The 8,125-nt window shown below is 34.6% G+C and overlaps 1 long non-coding RNA gene across 1 annotated transcript; it reads right to left on the reverse strand.

Moving 5' to 3' along the window:
* Positions 1-3,900: 3,900 nt before the first annotated feature.
* Positions 3,901-5,383, reverse strand: LOC139990120 (uncharacterized). Its single transcript, XR_011800488.1, has 2 exons — positions 4,813-5,383; positions 3,901-4,277 (listed from the first exon to the last, which is right to left on the reverse strand). It is a non-coding gene; the product is annotated as an uncharacterized lncRNA (long non-coding RNA).
* Between the last annotated feature and the right edge of the window lie 2,742 nt (positions 5,384-8,125).

An 8,125-nucleotide genomic window follows, 5' to 3' on the forward strand; every position in this document is an offset into this window, starting at 1 on the left:
GCTGATATTTAGGAAATCTAAATGTGTAAAAACTTAAAGAATGCACGTGGTATGCAAAAATATGTAAAATATATAAAATATATAAACTAGAGTACATACTCGTTCTGGTATTTAAAGAACAAAATAAATCTGTATTTGGATTCTATTTGCAAAAATTGTTTATTATATTTGTCACTTAATTAGTATTAGTAGGTATCTTTCTTTTTCAATTAATCTTATTCAACGATCGATATTCCTTAACTGGTATTGACATTAACCCTTACAACCTTATTATTATACAATATTAGGTGAAAAGTAAAGAAATTATTATAATTCTTTGTACTATTACAGGATGATAATATTAAGATACAAACAGGATAAAACTTCAGCCATGTTAACCATTAAGGATTAAGTTTGAAATATAAAGAAACTTTAGGAACTTATGGAAGATATATCAAAGAAACTTTAGGAACTTACAACAGATTTATCAAATTAATTGACAGCGTTAAATTTCAGTCTTAGAAAAAAGATGCTTCACGAGCTTGCGGCACGAGTGATCTCTCACAAAAACGAGAAAGCAGAAATTAGAAAAATGAAGGGGATTTAGTTAAGAAAGATGGGTTTCTCCTCTAAAATGAACTGACGTCTTAATCCTGCTCATATAGGGACTTCAAAGGGATACCTGTCAACATTTCGATATACGGTAGATTTTAAAGATTTATTACATAGAAGAAGATTAAAATATACACTGGTAACCTCGTAGAGAAGTAATACTCTTCTTCTAACTTCTGGCTGATGCAACTTCTCGGGCGAAAGTCGCGGGATCTAACGTAGTTCCAAATTGTTTTAGATCCTAACAAGATTAACTCGACTCCGAAATGTTAAATAACCTAAACCTTTTTGCGTATCTCCTTGAAGCGCGTTCTTCGTATATTAAATCTGGCACCGTTCAGGAAAATGTTGACACTTGACATGTGAAAAATTCGTAACGACAGGAGGCCACAAGACACGGTTATGAAAGGTAATTTTACAGAAATAGCACGGTAACAACTGCGTAATCTCGTTTTCATTTCCGCCCAACGTTAACCGTAAAGTTTGTGTATTTCTAACTGATTACGTCGAACTGCAAAACTGGCACATACACCGAAAACACGTAAGAGACTCGGTACCGTTATCGCGATTCTATTGCGCTACGCACTACTAATACCTACCTACAGAAGGCTGCAGTTTTATCTTATCACACGGTGCAACACACCGAAAGGTTTAATCGTTCCACTGTTCGTGGAAAGGTTTAATTGTTAGAGAATGATAGAAACTATCGTAACATAGCGTACAGATACTGTGGAATAATAAAGAAAAATGGTAAAACCGCTTCGAGAAGCGTGGATGATTTAAGGTACTTTTTGTGTTGCAATTATCGCATCATTTTCGTAACTAATCTACGACCAAGTATACTCGATAGTGTAAGTTTCTACAGGAAATACAAACGTAATGAATTATATTACCAATCTATTATCGATTAGTTTGACAAGATTTTTAAAACCAAATCAGTTTATTCAAGAGAAAAATTGTCGTAATTTTGAGAACACGAATAACACCATTACGAATGATTGGGATATTTAAGACCTGAAATTGAGGGCCTTTCTAAAGAAGAATCTATAGATCTATGATAAGTATATGTATAGAGGTTGTGTATTTACTAGTTAAATACTTACATCATTATGAAATGCTTATTTAACGAAATTCTTTAAGAGTCATTAAAATTATCAGTTATCGACTCAAACGTAGTTAGTATTAGAAGGCCGAAACTGAATCGTCAAATGCGATTTACTCGATTCACAATTTAGTCGTTCAAACCCATTCCACAATGTTCCTCCATTTACAGTACTATATTCGATGACTTTCTTGAGTCTCTCCCAAGCCACACCGTTAAAGGATCAACTAGAGAAATCATTGGAAATGGAGTAAATTCAACTACAATACCTACTCGGCAAGAGTTCTACTGACCTAGACTGATCTAATCCTAGCTGGAACAACGTAGGCTTGTTAAAAGTTAGGTAAAATCAATCAAGACGACGAGCTGACTCGGTTGAAGTCTCATTGATCCACCTAGATCTAATCCATGCCTAACCTGAACTCTCGAAGGATCTAAACCAGATCTAACTTGCAACGAGTTCCAGGAACACTTACGGAGTTCAAACAGCTCCGATTGACTTGGTATATACATGTCATGATGATTGGGGCTTTAAGAGATTAGCAAAATCTAATTCAATGCAAGATTCGTGTTCGTGAATATACGTGGTTCACTATCAGACAATGCGAGTTTGGTTATCTCAATTAATTTTAATGAATTGCAATAAACTATGTACATACATATAAATCTTTATACACATATCCTTAGATATCAAAGAAGATTAAAAAATAGCTGAGTTTTTTTCGATAGTATATTTAGTATTAAATAGTTTTATTCGAATAGTAATGTATAGCAAATTAGAATAATATTGAGAATTACGATGGGTTTCAACCTAATTAATAGGATACCAATTAATGGATATATTCAATTAGATCGATATAGTCTGTGAAGTGTTCGTGTGGATTATACAAGACTCGTCGTTATAAACTGGATTTTGACTAGATCAACGAATCGACCAGTCTTTCCTAGTATTTACATGTATCAAATGGTTTATTTGTATAGAAGTCTGTAAATTATCGCTAAGGGCAATTATAGTAACCATATACGAGCGTGTAAATTATAATGATATAGTGACGAACTGAAATGGATTTATACCAAATTCAACTTTATTAATTTAATTTATATAACATTCGAAATAAAAATGTGAAAGTCAACTTATATCTATAGTGCTTCAAAACACAGGAAAATGTATCTTCAAATCTCATATTACAGAAGAAAATAGAAATACCCTACATGTTTTGTAATTTCGGCCAGTCGCGGGGAGGCGCGTCAACGGGAGTCGTAAATTCCCGTTACGATTGTATCAATCGACACCACGAGCAGGTCGATCCCCGTATTTTTTTTTGGGATAATAGGGGTAATTCTAATGGAATAAAACTGTAGTCTACAGTTTTATTAATGTATATATTTATTCCAAGTTTATAAAGATATACACTCTCACATACAAGCGAGGTCGGTGAATTTGATTACGAAGACGAAACGTAGAGTCAATATGATTGCCCGTGTCATACGAACAATTGACTTGACTGTCGTGAGAGCTTGAAGAGCCAAAGGAACCCGGGGATGTTTTGCACAGACTGACCTGGACTCGACTCCCGGTTCGTTCTTTCGCCATCACAGGGCAGGAGACTTTCTACCGTCTTAGGTAGTTGACGATATTGTTTTTTGGGATAAAGTCCCTTTTTCCTTTGTATACATATCCGCTCTTTCCGTATGGCAGATACCTGCTTTCTCCGTTATTGTTACCAGCACGTAATAAATTCCAGGCCGTCATGAATAGCCCGCTGTAAACTTAAAGTACCTTTTAGGACTCTACGTCCCGTAATTTTAGTACAGACCGATTGACCCATCTATATACGTTAGCCATTAAACTATCGTTAGAGTATATGGTGGGTCCTTGGGTCTGTAGAAGGTCAAAATAACGGTATGAGGGCCGTTGACAGTCAGGTAACAAGGGCTGACTTGTTGACCGCTTCATACGGCGTAACATGTTTCATAATAGAAATAGTCGAATTTACGTTACATGTAAACCCCTGTTATATTATATGAAGATCAGACGAAACAACATGATGAACGATCTTCAAATTCAATAGTCAATCTCATCTTATCAAAACCTATTAAGGAAAATCAAAATAAGAAAAATTAACACAAATGTATCTGTAGACGTCTTTCACATATGCTCTTCGTGTCGTATAAATAAAGAAAAGAAATATACAATAGAATCCGAATTCTTTTGCTTGAAGATTTTTCCCTAAACAGAAATCAACCACGACTCTTACCATTTTCGCTATTACGTACGTATGTTATCAACAAAGATAGACATTCTGTCTTACACACATATAGAGCCAAAGTGTCGAGATTCTAAGCGTAAAGACGCTATTCATTTCACTATTAACAGCAGGTGTGACATTCTTGCTTACATGGATGCACCTCTCTGACTTTGGCTTTATACGTTCCCCTTGACACAGTCTGAATCAGGTTATTGTGAAGGCGTAACGAAGCGTTGCTTTAAGCGACTTCTGATGTTCCCTCTGACAACTGATGCATTCTTGTTTAATTTCCTGCATGGATGGCAACGGCCACCAGATGATATCATTCCCATTTTCTATGACCAATAGCGTGAAAATATCATTTCACTAGATATTACCAGAGGGACGAATAAAATCGTGTTTTAATCATAGATAACGAATGAGAGCGATGAGGGGCGACGATTGATTGCGATGGAGGAACAGGTTTTCACGTAAATGATATGGAAAAGTTTTTTTATACGTAGGAAATTCGTAACTTTAATCCCAACGAAATAACAATGAAATACGTAATAGGTTCGTGGAAAGTTCAATTCGAGGTACATATTTATTTTCTACGTGTTTCGTGCATTATTTTCTCATTAATGGAAGAAAATTATGCAAAATATAATCTACTGAACACGCATATATCGACCACTAAATTATTCATTACATATTCCATTAAGATAATAATAATTTTGATGGCGATGTTCGATTTACATTATTCTCCAGAACCATTTCCTCTGAGAAACAAAAGATAATTATTATGCTCGATATAACAATTATAATAAATTTAATAAAGCGTAGTTCTTCGAAAAGTATTTACGTGACTTTTAATAAATGCATTATACATACCAATAACTCTAAATTGAGATATTTTAATAAAATTATTAACGTAATACGATCTTATCCATAGGTTATACGAATACTTCAGCATGTCTGGCTATAGTTGAGATAAAATCGGTCGTATTTCTGAAATACGCCCAGCCTACGTAGCTCGCCATTCGAACAGAACGCTTGCGTTCCACACACTACCCATCCTTTGTTAACGCACAAACGCGCAATAACAGGAAATACGCATTCACGGCTCTTATGCATTATTACGCAACAATCTGCAACCTATATGGGCCATCGTGGGTAATCTCAAATTGTTTCAATTGTGTCACAGTACAACGCACTGTAGTCGCTTAATTCCTCGCTTGTCAACGTAAGTATGTAATACATACAGATTTTCATACACGATGATATTAGATAGATCGTTGCGCATCATTCGTAGCCTATTTTGAAACCCTCGTCAAACTTAATTGATCTTTAATAGATACTATAATTGAGCTATCTCCCTATTTTATATTTCATACTATCTTGTCATATCATATCGTATTACGTTGTATCTAATCTGCTAAAAATACTAAATATTTCTGACATATAAATATAACAGATGGATACTGATGAAAAAATTGTATTACCACAATCTTTTTATACGTATATTTATTTGCAGTATGTATGTTTTGCATTAATCTTAATTTATACGGTGAGAAATTTTTGGAGTATTATTAAATTAAATTAACGTATTATAATTTTTACACGACACTATCGTATATTATGAAATAGCGCTTTTTAATGTTTGAATAAAAATAATTTATATTATAAATGTAATAGTAGTTCTTTCCAAGTTTTAATGGAATATGATCAATTTTACTACTAACTTAAGTATAATAACAAAAAGATTAAAGATATTTTATCATCCAAAATTCGCTTTCTAATGTGAGAAAGGAGAAGAAATTGTTCGTAAAATATAATTTAAGCAGTTCTATTAACCTTCGTTATGCTCTTTCCTAGATTGAAAAATTCTAAGAATGGAATATTATGAAGCAACGTGAAATATAAAGAAGCTGAATACGAAAATTGAGAATATAAGAATATTGTAAAAAATAATCTACGATAAAAGCTTCCATCTCAACCTCAGTTCGAAAGACAGAATAACACGAGCTCTGATACAAATTCATGTATTGCAGTTCACAGAAGGATATTTTCATCTCCATTAAAGAAAGAAGCATAATACGAATAAAAAGAAACAAAACTATTCTTTAATACATGAACTTGGAAAATAAACAAAAATATTCATGAAAAAATACTTAAAAACTTTTGCTTAAGAGTATTTTAATATCTTGAATAAAAATGTAAATAAATTTGCTTCAAAATTGCTTGAAATTGCTTGAAATTTCTAAGAAACGAAAATGAAGCTTTATTCGTATAAAGTTGTAGTTTATAATTTATCGACCATCCCTTGATAATTGCTAATGTCGTCATACGTTTCATCAATGAATATTAAAGCACTTTTCTTCGATATTTCTAGAATTCGTGATGCTTCTAATATTTTGATAATGAGTAATAATGAAATTCATTATAAACCGGCTTACAGAAGTGGCTCTTAAGCCGAAATAATTACTTGAAATAAAGACGCGATTTCGTTATTACTACGCAAGCTCTTGGAGTCATTTACCAGATGCTACGTGAGAGTCTGCAAATAACAATTACGTATAATAAATGTATCACTTACAGTATGGAAAATATTAAAATCGTTTCTCAAAACAATTATACCACAATAACTCCGATTAGACGCTAATGTCTGAGTAATTTTCAGGACTAACAAATATCAGTAACTGCGTGTTATAATGTAATCATGACTTTAAATAGATAAATAGTTCAGTTGTCTATTACATAACACGATCTGAAATAAATTACAAGATGTTAACGAAAACAAAAAATAATAATATATCATAGCAAGATACAAAGTATTAATTTGACTCTTTCCGATACACGTCAAAAATTGAACAAACTTACGTAAAAAAAAAAAAATTATAAAACGATATTATGCAACATAACTGTTGCAGTATATGCTCCATGTTTGACATTATAAAAGCGAAAGGTGAATGTAAAGATAAAGTCATGGTCATAATGATAAATACATTATTTCATGTCTCTAGTTTAACAGGTTTTAAACCTGTTCGTAACAATTTTCATAAAGTATCATTCTTCTAAATATGATCCAAAACATTCAAGAATGATAAAAAGTCATCGCCCTACGCATGTTGATATTTTTAATCTCTGAGCATTCAAGTGAAAGTTCGCCAATAAGAAAATCCTAATTCCCCTCATATATCCTTATTCGCATATACTATCCTCATCACGCTACCAATTATTCTCACGTTTCAGTATGCCCGATTTCGTAATCGTTCTTATCGCGTGTTGCCCCGGCTATCGGGAAATCGCGAATTAACACGAACCACCACGAAGCGCGTCCTCGGTCGTTCCTCGACAGAAATCGTCAATTTCCGTCAAGTTCCGGCTCTAGCACGAGGCATCGGTTTCTGTCTCAACGAAACGAATCTTCAAATACTCGTCGAACGTGGTGCAGACAACACACGAAGGTAATACATAATTGCGTCCAACCTCAAGTACCTGTCACTTGTCGCTTGCCAAAGAAATTCGTTCATATATCGTACGTATTATTTTATACTTACCTCATCGAGAGTGGTTTTCTAGTGGCCAAGCCGCGTCGTAGTCAGCTCCTCATTCTTCCTTTCTTTTTTTCCTTGATAGCCAACATTGTAGTCATGTGTACACGAACGTGGCTGTTCTGCAGAACGATCACCGCCATGACACACAATTCCCCGTTCCCGCGGTCAGATACTCCGAAACGAACATTTCACGATCTCACTAACACACGCGCGACATCCAGCGGGATCTTTTTGGCAGCCGGCAACAGGTCGCGGTAGTCACTATCCCGAACTCGTGACACGCGTCGTCGTGTTATTGTTTATTGTTCGGTTCACGACTGAATTGTGGCGTCGCGTCGGTAGTATCGGGGTCTTGCCACTACTCTATTTCGGTCCTCTCAGGTAGGAGAGCAAAGTCAAACGTAGTCTGGCTCGGACGAATGCTTGGAGACACTATTAACAAAGAATAAGAACCACTCTGTAGACTGAAAGAGAGAAAAAGAGAGAGAAAGAAATAGAGACGACGGTGAGAAACAGAGAAAGAATGAGCGTAAAGGAGAGAAGAAACACGAGACTGAAGCCAACGGCTACCATTATAAATAGTTACGATCCACTAGCGATGGGAGTAATACTCTTTCGTCCACCAGGTGGAACAACTGTACATAGCG

This window comes from Bombus fervidus, chromosome 1 (genome assembly GCF_041682495.2).
Source record: "Bombus fervidus isolate BK054 chromosome 1, iyBomFerv1, whole genome shotgun sequence".
Classification (NCBI taxonomy): Eukaryota; Metazoa; Arthropoda; class Insecta; order Hymenoptera; family Apidae; genus Bombus; species Bombus fervidus.